This window comes from Corythoichthys intestinalis, chromosome 19 (assembly GCF_030265065.1).
Source record: "Corythoichthys intestinalis isolate RoL2023-P3 chromosome 19, ASM3026506v1, whole genome shotgun sequence".
In the NCBI taxonomy this organism is placed as follows: Eukaryota; Metazoa; Chordata; class Actinopteri; order Syngnathiformes; family Syngnathidae; genus Corythoichthys; species Corythoichthys intestinalis.
The window spans coordinates 43,737,211-43,753,110 of record NC_080413.1 but is presented as its reverse complement, the minus strand read 5'-3'; positions in this window follow the sequence as shown (position 1 = coordinate 43,753,110).

Below are 15,900 nucleotides of genomic sequence, written 5' to 3'. Positions count from 1 at the left end.
ACAATCTAGTAGTTACATTTGAAAATTTTGTTCTAGGAAATTTTGTTTTGAGCGCAATCATCAAACTTAATTAAAAAAGTCATTTAAGCCTTTTCACAGTGAGATCTATGCGATATGGCCGAGAAATGTAATTTTGATGTTAACTCCCAAACCGCTGCGCAGAAGTCAACCAAACTTCACCCATTATTGTATTGTATCACAATCTAGTAATTACATGTGGAAATTTGGTTCTAGGACATTTGATTTGAGCGCAATCCTCAAACTTAGGTCAAAAAAGCCTTTTAAGCCTTTTCACAGTGAGATCTATGCGATATGGCCGAGAAATGTAATTTTGATGTTAACTCCCAAACCGCTGCGCAGAAGTCAACCAAACTTCACCCAATAGTGTATTGTATCACAATCTAGTAGTTACATTTGAAAATTTTGTTCTAGGACATTTTGTTTGAACGCAATCATCAAACTTAATTAAAAAAGTCATTTAAGCCTTTTCACAGTGAGATCTATGCGATATGGCCGAGAAATGTAATTTTGATGTTAACTCCCAAACTGCTGCGCAGAAGTCAACCAAACTTCACCCATTAGTGTATTGTATCACAATCTAGTAGTTACATGTGGAAATTTGGTTATTGGACATTTGATTTGAGCGCAATCCTCAAACTTAGGTCAAAAAAGCCATTTAAGCCTTTTCACAGTGAGATCTATGCGATATGGCCGAGAAATGTAATTTTGATGTTAACTCCCAAACCGCTGCGCAGAAGTCAACCAAACTTCACCCATTAGTGTATTGTATCACAATCTAGTAGTTACATGTGGAAATTTGGTTCTAGGACATTTGATTTGAGCGCAATCCTCAAACTTAGGTCAAAAAAGCCATTTAAGCCTTTTCACAGTGAGATCTATGCGATATGGCCGAGAAATGTAATTTTGATGTTAACTCCCAAACCGCTGCGCAGAAGTCAACCAAACTTCACCCATTAGTGTATTGTATCACAATCTAGTAGTTACATGTGGAAATTTGGTTCTAGGACATTTGATTTGAGCGTAATCCTCAAACTTAGGTCAAAAAAGCCATTTAAGCCTTTTCACAGTGAGATCTATGCGATATGGCCGAGAAATGTAATTTTGATGTTAACTCCCAAACCGCTGCGCAGAAGTCAACCAAACTTCACCCAATAGTGTATTGTATCACATTCTAGTAGTTACATTTGAAAATTTCGTTCTAGGACATTTGGTTTGAGCGCAATCTTTAAACTTAGGTCAAAAAAGCCATTTAAGCCTTTTCACAGTGAGATCTATGCGATATGGCCGAGAAATGTAATTTTGATGTTAACTCCCAAACCGCTGCGCAGAAGTCAACCAAACTTCACCCATTAGTGTATTGTATCACAATCTAGTAGTTACATGTGGAAATTTGGTTCTAGGACATTTGATTTGAGCGCAATCCTCAAACTTAGGTCAAAAAAGCCATTTAAGCCTTTTCACAGTGAGATCTATGCGATATGGCCGAGAAATGTAATTTTGATGTTAACTCCCAAACCGCTGCGCAGAAGTCAACCAAACTTCACCCAATAGTGTATTGTATCACAATCTAGTAGTTACATTTGAAAATTTTGTTCTAGGACATTTTGTTTGAACGCAATCATCAAACTTAATTAAAAAAGTCATTTAAGCCTTTTCACAGTGAGATCTATGCGATATGGCCGAGAAATGTAATTTTGATGTTAACTCCCAAACCGCTGCGCAGAAGTCAACCAAACTTCACCCAATAGTGTATTGTATCACAATCTAGTAGTTACATTTGAAAATTTTGTTCCAGGACATTTTGTTTGAGCGCAATCCTCAAACTTAGGTCAAAAAAGCCATTTAAGCCTTTTCACAGTGAGATCTATGCGATATGGCCGAGAAATGTAATTTTGATATTAACTCCCAAACCGCTGCGCAGAAGTCAACAAAACTTCACCCAATAGTGTATTGTATCACATTCTAGTAGTTACATTTGAAAATTTCGTTCTAGGACATTTGGTTTGAGCGCAATCATTAAACTTAGGTCAAAAAAGCCATTTAAGCCTTTTCACAGTGAGATCTATGCGATATGGCCGAGAAATGTAATTTTGATGTTAACTCCCAAACCGCTGCGCAGAAGTCAACTAAACTTCACCCAATAGTGTATTTTATCACATTCTAGTAGTTACATTTTAAAATTTTGTTCTAGGACATTTTGTTTGAACGCAATCATCAAACTTAATTAAAAAAGTCATTTAAGCCTTTTCACAGTGAGATCTATGCGATATGGCCGAGAAATGTAATTTTGATGTTAACTCCCAAACCGCTGCGCAGAAGTCAACCAAACTTCACCCATTAGTGTATTGTATCACAATCTAGTAGTTACATGTGGAAATTTGGTTCTAGGACATTTGATTTGAGCGCAATCCTCAAACTTAGGTCAAAAAAGCCATTTAAGCCTTTTCACAGTGAGATCAATGCGATATGGCCGAGAAATGTAATTTTGATGTTAACTCCCAAACCGCTGCGCAGAAGTCAACCAAACTTCACCCAATAGTGTATTGTATCACATTCTAGTAGTTACATTTAAAAATTTCGTTCTAGGACATTTGGTTTGAGCGCAATTATTAAACTTAGGTCAAAAAAGCCATTTAAGCCTTTTCACAGTGAGATCTATGCGATATGGCCGAGAAATGTAATTTTGATGTTAACTCCCAAACCGCTGCGCAGAAGTCAACCAAACTTCACCCATTAGTGTATTGTATCACAATCTAGTAGTTACATGTGGAAATTTGGTTCTAGGACATTTGATTTGAGCGCAATCCTCAAACTTAGGTCAAAAAAGCCATTTAAGCCTTTTCACAGTGAGATCTATGCGATATGGCCGAGAAATGTAATTTTGATGTTAACTCCCAAACCGCTGCACAGAAGTCAACCAAACTTCACCCAATAGTGTATTGTATCACAATCTAGTAGTTACATTTGAAAATTTTGTTCTAGGACATTTTGTTTGAACGCAATCATCAAACTTAATTAAAAAAGTCATTTAAGCCTTTTCACAGTGAGATCTATGCGATATGGCCGAGAAATGTAATTTTGATGTTAACTCCCAAACCGCTGCGCAGAAGTCAACCAAACTTCACCCATTAGTGTATTGTATCACAATCTAGTAGTTACATGTGGAAATTTGGTTATAGGACATTTGATTTGAGCGCAATCCTCAAACTTAGGTCAAAAAAGCCATTTAAGCCTTTTCACAGTGAGATCTATGCGATATGGCCGAGAAATGTAATTTTGATGTTAACTCCCAAACCGCTGCGCAGAAGTCAACCAAACTTCACCCAATAGTGTATTTTATCACAATCTAGTAGTTACATTTGGAAATTTTGTTCTAGGACATTTGATTTGAGCGCAATCTTCAAACTTAATTAAAAAAAGTCATTTAAGCCTTTTCACAGTGAGATCTATGCGATATGGCCGAGAAATGTAATTTTGATGTTAACTCCCAAACCGCTGCGCAGAAGTCAACCAAACTTCACCCAATAGTGTATTGTATCACAATCTAGTAGTTACATGTGGAAATTTGGTTCTAGGACATTTGATTTGAGCGCAATCCTCAAACTTAATTAAAAAAAGTCATTTAAGCCGTTTCACAGTGAGATCTATGCGATATGGCCGAGAAATGTAATTTTGATGTTAACTCCCAAACCGCTGTGCAGAAGTCAACCAAACTTCACCCATTATTGTATTGTATCACAATCTAGTAATTACATGTGGACATTTGGTTCTAGGACATTTGATTTGAGCGCAATCCTCAAACTTAGGTCAAAAAATCCATTTAAGCCTTTTCACAGTGAGATCTATGCGATATGGCCGAGAAATGTAATTTTGATGTTAACTCCCAAACCGCTGCGCAGAAGTCAACCAAACTTCACCCAATAGTGTATTGTATCACAATCTAGTAGTTACATTTGAAAATTTTGTTCTAGGACATTTTGTTTGAGCGCAATCCTTAAACTTAGGTCAAAAAAGCCATTTAAGCCTTTTCACAGTGAGATCAATGCGATATGGCCGAGAAATGTAATTTTGATGTTAACTCCCAAACCGCTGCGCAGAAGTCAACCAAACTTCACCCAATTGTGTATAGTATCACATTCTAGTAGTTACATTTAAAAATTTCGTTCTAGGACATTTGGTTTGAGCGCAATCCTCAAACTTAGGTCAAAAAAGCCATTTAAGCCTTTTCACAGTGAGATCTATGCGATATGGCCGAGAAATGTAATTTTGATGTTAACTCCCAAACCACTGCGCAGAAGTCAACCAAACTTCACCCATTAGTGTATTGTATCACAATCTAGTAGTTACATGTGGAAATTTGGTTCTAGGACATTTGATTTGAGCGCAATCCTCAAACTTAGGTCAAAAAAGCCATTTAAGCCTTTTCACAGTGAGATCTATGCGATATGGCCGAGAAATGTAATTTTGATGTTAACTCCCAAACCGCTGCGCAGAAGTCAACCAAACTTCACCCAATAGTGTATTGTATCACAATCTAGTAGTTACATTTGAAAATTTTGTTCTAGGACATTTTGTTTGAACGCAATCATCAAACTTAATTAAAAAAGTCATTTAAGCCTTTTCACAGTGAGATCTATGCGATATGGCCGAGAAATGTAATTTTGATGTTAACTCCCAAACCGCTGCGCAGAAGTCAACCAAACTTCACCCAATAGTGTATTGTATCACAATCTAGTAGTTACATGTGGAAATTTGGTTCTAGGACATTTGATTTGAGCGCAATCCTCAAACTTAGGTCAAAAAAGCCATTTAAGCCTTTTCACAGTGAGATCTATGCGATATGGCCGAGAAATGTAATTTTGATGTTAACTCCCAAACCGCTGCGCAGAAGTCAACCAAACTTCACCCAATAGTGTATTGTATCACAATCTAGTAGTTACATTTGAAAATTTTGTTCTAGGACATTTTGTTTGAACGCAATCATCAAACTTAATTAAAAAAGTCATTTAAGCCTTTTCACAGTGAGATCTATGCGATATGGCCGAGAAATGTAATTTTGATGTTAACTCCCAAACCGCTGCGCAGAAGTCAACCAAACTTCACCCATTAGTGTATTGTATCACAATCTAGTAGTTACATGTGGAAATTTGGTTATAGGACATTTGATTTGAGCGCAATCCTCAAACTTAGGTCAAAAAAGCCATTTAAGCCTTTTCACAGTGAGATCTATGCGATATGGCCGAGAAATGTAATTTTGATGTTAACTCCCAAACCGCTGCGCAGAAGTCAACCAAACTTCACCCATTAGTGTATTGTATCACAATCTAGTAGTTACATGTGGAAATTTGGTTCTAGGACATTTGATTTGAGCGTAATCCTCAAACTTAGGTCAAAAAAGCCATTTAAGCCTTTTCACAGTGAGATCTATGCGATATGGCCGAGAAATGTAATTTTGATGTTAACTCCCAAACCGCTGCGCAGAAGTCAACCAAACTTAACCCAATAGTGTATTGTATCACATTTTAGTAGTTACATTTGAAAATTTCGTTCTAGGACATTTGGTTTGAGCGCAATCTTTAAACTTAGGTCAAAAAAGCCATTTAAGCCTTTTCACAGTGAGATCTATGCGATATGGCCGAGAAATGTAATTTTGATGTTAACTCCCAAACCGCTGCGCAGAAGTCAACCAAACTTCACCCAATAGTGTATTGTATCACAATCTAGTAGTTACATTTGAAAATTTTGTTCTAGGACATTTTGTTTGAACGTAATCATCAAACTTAATTAAAAATGTCATTTAAGCCTTTTCACAGTGAGATCTATGCGATATGGCCGAGAAATGTAATTTTGATGTTAACTCCCAAACCGCTGCGCAGAAGTCAACCAAACTTCACCCATTAGTGTATTGTATCACAATCTAGTAGTTACATGTGGAAATTTGGTTCTAGGACATTTGATTTGAGCGCAATCCTCAAACTTAGGTCAAAAAAGCCATTTAAGCCTTTTCACAGTGAGATCTATGCGATATGGCCGAGAAATGTAATTTTGATGTTAACTCCCAAACCGCTGCGCAGAAGTCAACCAAACTTTACCCAATAGTGTATTGTATCACATTCTAGTAGTTACATTTTAAAATTTCGTTCTAGGACCTTTGGTTTGAGCGCAATTATTAAACTTAGGTCAAAAAAGCCATTTAAGCCTTTTCACAGTGAGATCTATGCGATATGGCCGAGAAATGTAATTTTGATGTTAACTCCCAAACCGCTGCGCAGAAGTAAACCAAACTTCACCCATTAGTGTATTGTATCACAATCTAGTAGTTACATGTGGAAATTTGGTTCTAGGACATTTGATTTGAGCGCAATCCTCAAACTTAGGTCAAAAAAGCCATTTAAGCCTTTTCACAGTGAGATCTATGCGATATGGCCGAGAAATGTAATTTTGATGTTAACTCCCAAACCGCTGCGCAGAAGTCAACCAAACTTCACCCAATAGTGTATTGTATCACAATCTAGTAGTTACATTTGAAAATTTTGTTCTAGGACATTTTGTTTGAACGCAATCATCAAACTTAATTAAAAAAGTCATTTAAGCCTTTTCACAGTGAGATCTATGCGATATGGCCGAGAAATGTAATTTTGATGTTAACTCCCAAACCGCTGCGCAGAAGTCAACCAAACTTCACCCAATAGTGTATTGTATCACAATCTAGTAGTTACATTTGAAAATTTTGTTCTAGGACATTTTGTTTGAGCGCAATCCTCAAACTTAGGTCAAAAAAGCCATTTAAGCCTTTTCACAGTGAGATCTATGCGATATGGCCGAGAAATGTAATTTTGATATTAACTCCCAAACCGCTGCGCAGAAGTCAACAAAACTTCACCCAATAGTGTATTGTATCACATTCTAGTAGTTACATTTGAAAATTTCGTTCTAGGACATTTGGTTTGAGCGCAATCATTAAACTTAGGTCAAAAAAGCCATTTAAGCCTTTTCACAGTGAGATCTATGCGATATGGCCGAGAAATGTAATTTTGATGTTAACTCCCAAACCGCTGCGCAGAAGTCAACTAAACTTCACCCAATAGTGTATTTTATCACATTCTAGTAGTTACATTTTAAAATTTTGTTCTAGGACATTTTGTTTGAACGCAATCATCAAACTTAATTAAAAAAGTCATTTAAGCCTTTTCACAGTGAGATCTATGCGATATGGCCGAGAAATGTAATTTTGATGTTAACTCCCAAACCGCTGCGCAGAAGTCAACCAAACTTCACCCATTAGTGTATTGTATCACAATCTAGTAGTTACATGTGGAAATTTGGTTCTAGGACATTTGATTTGAGCGTAATCCTCAAACTTAGGTCAAAAAAGCCATTTAAGCCTTTTCACAGTGAGATCTATGCGATATGGCCGAGAAATGTAATTTTGATGTTAACTCCCAAACCGCTGCGCAGAAGTCAACCAAACTTAACCCAATAGTGTATTGTATCACATTTTAGTAGTTACATTTGAAAATTTCGTTCTAGGACATTTGGTTTGAGCGCAATCTTTAAACTTAGGTCAAAAAAGCCATTTAAGCCTTTTCACAGTGAGATCTATGCGATATGGCCGAGAAATGTAATTTTGATGTTAACTCCCAAACCGCTGCGCAGAAGTCAACCAAACTTCACCCAATAGTGTATTGTATCACAATCTAGTAGTTACATTTGAAAATTTTGTTCTAGGACATTTTGTTTGAACGTAATCATCAAACTTAATTAAAAATGTCATTTAAGCCTTTTCACAGTGAGATCTATGCGATATGGCCGAGAAATGTAATTTTGATGTTAACTCCCAAACCGCTGCGCAGAAGTCAACCAAACTTCACCCATTAGTGTATTGTATCACAATCTAGTAGTTACATGTGGAAATTTGGTTCTAGGACATTTGATTTGAGCGCAATCCTCAAACTTAGGTCAAAAAAGCCATTTAAGCCTTTTCACAGTGAGATCTATGCGATATGGCCGAGAAATGTAATTTTGATGTTAACTCCCAAACCGCTGCGCAGAAGTCAACCAAACTTTACCCAATAGTGTATTGTATCACATTCTAGTAGTTACATTTTAAAATTTCGTTCTAGGACCTTTGGTTTGAGCGCAATTATTAAACTTAGGTCAAAAAAGCCATTTAAGCCTTTTCACAGTGAGATCTATGCGATATGGCCGAGAAATGTAATTTTGATGTTAACTCCCAAACCGCTGCGCAGAAGTAAACCAAACTTCACCCATTAGTGTATTGTATCACAATCTAGTAGTTACATGTGGAAATTTGGTTCTAGGACATTTGATTTGAGCGCAATCCTCAAACTTAGGTCAAAAAAGCCATTTAAGCCTTTTCACAGTGAGATCTATGCGATATGGCCGAGAAATGTAATTTTGATGTTAACTCCCAAACCGCTGCGCAGAAGTCAACCAAACTTCACCCAATAGTGTATTGTATCACAATCTAGTAGTTACATTTGAAAATTTTGTTCTAGGACATTTTGTTTGAACGCAATCATCAAACTTAATTAAAAAAGTCATTTAAGCCTTTTCACAGTGAGATCTATGCGATATGGCCGAGAAATGTAATTTTGATGTTAACTCCCAAACCGCTGCGCAGAAGTCAACCAAACTTCACCCAATAGTGTATTGTATCACAATCTAGTAGTTACATTTGAAAATTTTGTTCTAGGACATTTTGTTTGAGCGCAATCCTCAAACTTAGGTCAAAAAAGCCATTTAAGCCTTTTCACAGTGAGATCTATGCGATATGGCCGAGAAATGTAATTTTGATATTAACTCCCAAACCGCTGCGCAGAAGTCAACAAAACTTCACCCAATAGTGTATTGTATCACATTCTAGTAGTTACATTTGAAAATTTCGTTCTAGGACATTTGGTTTGAGCGCAATCATTAAACTTAGGTCAAAAAAGCCATTTAAGCCTTTTCACAGTGAGATCTATGCGATATGGCCGAGAAATGTAATTTTGATGTTAACTCCCAAACCGCTGCGCAGAAGTCAACTAAACTTCACCCAATAGTGTATTTTATCACATTCTAGTAGTTACATTTTAAAATTTTGTTCTAGGACATTTTGTTTGAACGCAATCATCAAACTTAATTAAAAAAGTCATTTAAGCCTTTTCACAGTGAGATCTATGCGATATGGCCGAGAAATGTAATTTTGATGTTAACTCCCAAACCGCTGCGCAGAAGTCAACCAAACTTCACCCATTAGTGTATTGTATCACAATCTAGTAGTTACATGTGGAAATTTGGTTCTAGGACATTTGATTTGAGCGCAATCCTCAAACTTAGGTCAAAAAAGCCATTTAAGCCTTTTCACAGTGAGATCAATGCGATATGGCCGAGAAATGTAATTTTGATGTTAACTCCCAAACCGCTGCGCAGAAGTCAACCAAACTTCACCCAATAGTGTATTGTATCACATTCTAGTAGTTACATTTAAAAATTTCGTTCTAGGACATTTGGTTTGAGCGCAATTATTAAACTTAGGTCAAAAAAGCCATTTAAGCCTTTTCACAGTGAGATCTATGCGATATGGCCGAGAAATGTAATTTTGATGTTAACTCCCAAACCGCTGCGCAGAAGTCAACCAAACTTCACCCATTAGTGTATTGTATCACAATCTAGTAGTTACATGTGGAAATTTGGTTCTAGGACATTTGATTTGAGCGCAATCCTCAAACTTAGGTCAAAAAAGCCATTTAAGCCTTTTCACAGTGAGATCTATGCGATATGGCCGAGAAATGTAATTTTGATGTTAACTCCCAAACCGCTGCGCAGAAGTCAACCAAACTTCACCCAATAGTGTATTGTATCACAATCTAGTAGTTACATTTGAAAATTTTGTTCTAGGACATTTTGTTTGAACGCAATCATCAAACTTAATTAAAAAAGTCATTTAAGCCTTTTCACAGTGAGATCTATGCGATATGGCCGAGAAATGTAATTTTGATGTTAACTCCCAAACCGCTGCGCAGAAGTCAACCAAACTTCACCCATTAGTGTATTGTATCACAATCTAGTAGTTACATGTGGAAATTTGGTTATAGGACATTTGATTTGAGCGCAATCCTCAAACTTAGGTCAAAAAAGCCATTTAAGCCTTTTCACAGTGAGATCTATGCGATATGGCCGAGAAATGTAATTTTGATGTTAACTCCCAAACCGCTGCGCAGAAGTCAACCAAACTTCACCCAATAGTGTATTGTATCACAATCTAGTAGTTACATTTGGAAATTTTGTTCTAGGACATTTGATTTGAGCGCAATCTTCAAACTTAATTTAAAAAAGTCATTTAAGCCTTTTCACAGTGAGATCTATGCGATATGGCCGAGAAATGTAATTTTGATGTTAACTCCCAAACCGCTGCGCAGAAGTCAACCAAACTTCACCCAATAGTGTATTGTATCACAATCTAGTAGTTACATGTGGAAATTTGGTTCTAGGACATTTGATTTGAGCGCAATCCTCAAACTTAGGTCAATAAAGCCATTTAAGCCTTTTCACAGTGAGATCTATGCGATATGGCCGAGAAATGTAATTTTGATGTTAACTCCCAAACCGCTGCGCAGAAGTCAACCAAACTTCACCCAATAGTGTATTGTATCACAATCTAGTAGTTACATTTGAAAATTTTGTTCTAGGACATTTTGTTTGAGCGCAATCCTTAAACTTAGGTCAAAAAAGCCATTTAAGCCTTTTCACAGTGAGATCAATGCGATATGGCCGAGAAATGTAATTTTGATGTTAACTCCCAAACCGCTGCGCAGAAGTCAACCAAACTTCACCCAATTGTGTATAGTATCACATTCTAGTAGTTACATTTAAAAATTTCGTTCTAGGACATTTGGTTTGAGCGCAATCCTCAAACTTAGGTCAAAAAAGCCTTTTAAGCCTTTTCACAGTGAGATCTATGCGATATGGCCGAGAAATGTAATTTTGATGTTAACTCCCAAACTGCTGCGCAGAAGTCAACCAAACTTCACCCATTAGTGTATTGTATCACAATCTAGTAGTTACATGTGGAAATTTGGTTCTAGGACATTTGATTTGAGCGCAATCCTCAAACTTAGGTCAAAAAAGCCTTTTAAGCCTTTTCACAGTGAGATCTATGCGATATGGCCGAGAAATGTAATTTTGATGTTAACTCCCAAACTGCTGCGCAGAAGTCAACCAAACTTCACCCATTAGTGTATTGTATCACAATCTAGTAGTTACATGTGGAAATTTGGTTATTGGACATTTGATTTGAGCGCAATCCTCAAACTTAGGTCAAAAAAGCCATTTAAGCCTTTTCACAGTGAGATCTATGCGATATGGCCGAGAAATGTAATTTTGATGTTAACTCCCAAACCGCTGCGCAGAAGTCAACCAAACTTCACCCATTAGTGTATTGTATCACAATCTAGTAGTTACATGTGGAAATTTGGTTCTAGGACATTTGATTTGAGCGCAATCCTCAAACTTAGGTCAAAAAAGCCATTTAAGCCTTTTCACAGTGAGATCTATGCGATATGGCCGAGAAATGTAATTTTGATGTTAACTCCCAAACCGCTGCGCAGAAGTCAACCAAACTTCACCCAATAGTGTATTGTATCACATTCTAGTAGTTACATTTGAAAATTTCGTTCTAGGACATTTGGTTTGAGCGCAATCATTAAACTTAGGTCAAAAAAGCCATTTAAGCCATTTCACAGTGAGATCTATGCGATATGGCCGAGAAATGTAATTTTGATGTTAACTCCCAAACCGCTGCGCAGAAGTCAACCAAACTTCACCCAATAGTGTATTGTATCACAATCTAGTAGTTACATTTGAAAATTTTGTTCTAGGACATTTTGTTTGACCGCAATCATCAAACTTAATTAAAAAAGTCATTTAAGCCTTTTCACAGTGAGATCTATGCGATATGGCCGAGAAATGTAATTTTGATGTTAACTCCCAAACTGCTGCGCAGAAGTCAACCAAACTTCACCCATTAGTGTATTGTATCACAATCTAGTAGTTACATGTGGAAATTTGGTTATTGGACATTTGATTTGAGCGCAATCCTCAAACTTAGGTCAAAAAAGCCATTTAAGCCTTTTCACAGTGAGATCTATGCGATATGGCCGAGAAATGTAATTTTGATGTTAACTCCCAAACCGCTGCGCAGAAGTCAACCAAACTTCACCCATTAGTGTATTGTATCACAATCTAGTAGTTACATGTGGAAATTTGGTTCTAGGACATTTGATTTGAGCGCAATCCTCAAACTTAGGTCAAAAAAGCCATTTAAGCCTTTTCACAGTGAGATCTATGCGATATGGCCGAGAAATGTAATTTTGATGTTAACTCCCAAACCGCTGCGCAGAAGTCAACCAAACTTTACCCAATAGTGTATTGTATCACATTCTAGTAGTTACATTTGAAAATTTCGTTCTAGGACATTTGGTTTGAGCGCAATCATTAAACTTAGGTCAAAAAAGCCATTTAAGCCATTTCACAGTGAGATCTATGCGATATGGCCGAGAAATGTAATTTTGATGTTAACTCCCAAACCGCTGCGCAGAAGTCAACCAAACTTCACCCAATAGTGTATTGTATCACAATCTAGTAGTTACATTTGAAAATTTTGTTCTAGGAAATTTTGTTTTGAGCGCAATCATCAAACTTAATTAAAAAAGTCATTTAAGCCTTTTCACAGTGAGATCTATGCGATATGGCCGAGAAATGTAATTTTGATGTTAACTCCCAAACCGCTGCGCAGAAGTCAACCAAACTTCACCCATTATTGTATTGTATCACAATCTAGTAATTACATGTGGAAATTTGGTTCTAGGACATTTGATTTGAGCGCAATCCTCAAACTTAGGTCAAAAAAGCCTTTTAAGCCTTTTCACAGTGAGATCTATGCGATATGGCCGAGAAATGTAATTTTGATGTTAACTCCCAAACCGCTGCGCAGAAGTCAACCAAACTTCACCCAATAGTGTATTGTATCACAATCTAGTAGTTACATTTGAAAATTTTGTTCTAGGACATTTTGTTTGAACGCAATCATCAAACTTAATTAAAAAAGTCATTTAAGCCTTTTCACAGTGAGATCTATGCGATATGGCCGAGAAATGTAATTTTGATGTTAACTCCCAAACTGCTGCGCAGAAGTCAACCAAACTTCACCCATTAGTGTATTGTATCACAATCTAGTAGTTACATGTGGAAATTTGGTTATTGGACATTTGATTTGAGCGCAATCCTCAAACTTAGGTCAAAAAAGCCATTTAAGCCTTTTCACAGTGAGATCTATGCGATATGGCCGAGAAATGTAATTTTGATGTTAACTCCCAAACCGCTGCGCAGAAGTCAACCAAACTTCACCCATTAGTGTATTGTATCACAATCTAGTAGTTACATGTGGAAATTTGGTTCTAGGACATTTGATTTGAGCGCAATCCTCAAACTTAGGTCAAAAAAGCCATTTAAGCCTTTTCACAGTGAGATCTATGCGATATGGCCGAGAAATGTAATTTTGATGTTAACTCCCAAACCGCTGCGCAGAAGTCAACCAAACTTCACCCAATAGTGTATTGTATCACATTCTAGTAGTTACATTTGAAAATTTCGTTCTAGGACATTTGGTTTGAGCGCAATCATTAAACTTAGGTCAAAAAAGCCATTTAAGCCATTTCACAGTGAGATCTATGCGATATGGCCGAGAAATGTAATTTTGATGTTAACTCCCAAACCACTGCGCAGAAGTCAACCAAACTTCACCCAATAGTGTATTGTATCACAATCTAGTAGTTACATTTGAAAATTTTGTTCTAGGACATTTTGTTTGACCGCAATCATCAAACTTAATTAAAAAAGTCATTTAAGCCTTTTCACAGTGAGATCTATGCGATATGGCCGAGAAATGTAATTTTGATGTTAACTCCCAAACTGCTGCGCAGAAGTCAACCAAACTTCACCCATTAGTGTATTGTATCACAATCTAGTAGTTACATGTGGAAATTTGGTTATTGGACATTTGATTTGAGCGCAATCCTCAAACTTAGGTCAAAAAAGCCATTTAAGCCTTTTCACAGTGAGATCTATGCGATATGGCCGAGAAATGTAATTTTGATGTTAACTCCCAAACCGCTGCGCAGAAGTCAACCAAACTTCACCCATTAGTGTATTGTATCACAATCTAGTAGTTACATGTGGAAATTTGGTTCTAGGACATTTGATTTGAGCGCAATCCTCAAACTTAGGTCAAAAAAGCCATTTAAGCCTTTTCACAGTGAGATCTATGCGATATGGCCGAGAAATGTAATTTTGATGTTAACTCCCAAACCGCTGCGCAGAAGTCAACCAAACTTCACCCAATAGTGTATTGTATCACATTCTAGTAGTTACATTTGAAAATTTCGTTCTAGGACATTTGGTTTGAGCGCAATCATTAAACTTAGGTCAAAAAAGCCATTTAAGCCATTTCACAGTGAGATCTATGCGATATGGCCGTGAAATGTAATTTTGATGTTAACTCCCAAACCGCTGCGCAGAAGTCAACCAAACTTCACCCAATAGTGTATTGTATCACAATCTAGTAGTTACATTTGAAAATTTTGTTCTAGGAAATTTTGTTTTGAGCGCAATCATCAAACTTAATTAAAAAAGTCATTTAAGCCTTTTCACAGTGAGATCTATGCGATATGGCCGAGAAATGTAATTTTGATGTTAACTCCCAAACCGCTGCGCAGAAGTCAACCAAACTTCACCCATTAGTGTATTGTATCACAATCTAGTAGTTACATGTGAAAATTTGGTTCTAGGACATTTGATTTGAGCGCAATCCTCAAACTTAGGTCAAAAAAGCCATTTAAGCCTTTTCACAGTGAGATCTATGCGATATGGCCGAGAAATGTAATTTTGATGTTAACTCCCAAACCGCTGCGCAGAAGTCAACCAAACTTCACCCAATAGTGTATTGTATCACATTCTAGTAGTTACATTTGAAAATTTCGTTCTAGGACATTTGGTTTGTGCGCAATCATTAAACTTAGTTCAAAAAAGCCATTTAAGCCTTTTCACAGTGAGATCTATGCGATATGGCCGAGAAATGTAATTTTGATGTTAACTCCCAAACCGCTGCGCAGAAGTCAACTAAACTTCACCCAATAGTGTATTGTATCACATTCTAGTAGTTACATTTGAAAATTTCGTTCTAGGACATTTGGTTTGAGCGCAATCATTAAACTTAATTAAAAAAGTCATTTAAGCCTTTTCACAGTGAGATCTATGCGATATGGCCGAGAAATGTAATTTTGATGTTAACTCCCAAACCGCTGCGCAGAAGTCAACCAAACTTCACCCATTAGTGTATTGTATCACAATCTAGTAGTTACATGTGGAAATTTGGTTCTAGGACATTTGATTTGAGCGCAATCCTCAAACTTAGGTCAAAAAAGCCATTTAAGCCTTTTCACAGTGAGATCTATGCGATATGGCCGATAAATGTAATTTTGATGTTAACTCCCAAACCGCTGCGCAGAAGTCAACTAAACTTCACCCAATAGTGTATTGTATCACATTCTAGTAGTTACATTTGAAAATTTCGTTCTAGGACATTTGGTTTGAGCGCAATCATTAAACTTAATTAAAAAAGTCATTTAAGCCTTTTCACAGTGAGATCTATGCGATATGGCCGAGAAATGTAATTTTGATGTTAACTCCCAAACCGCTGCGCAGAAGTCAACCAAACTTCACCCATTAGTGTATTGGATCACAATCTAGTAATTACATGTGGAAATTTGGTTCTAGGACATTTGATTTGACCGCAACCCTCAAACTTAGGTCAAAAAA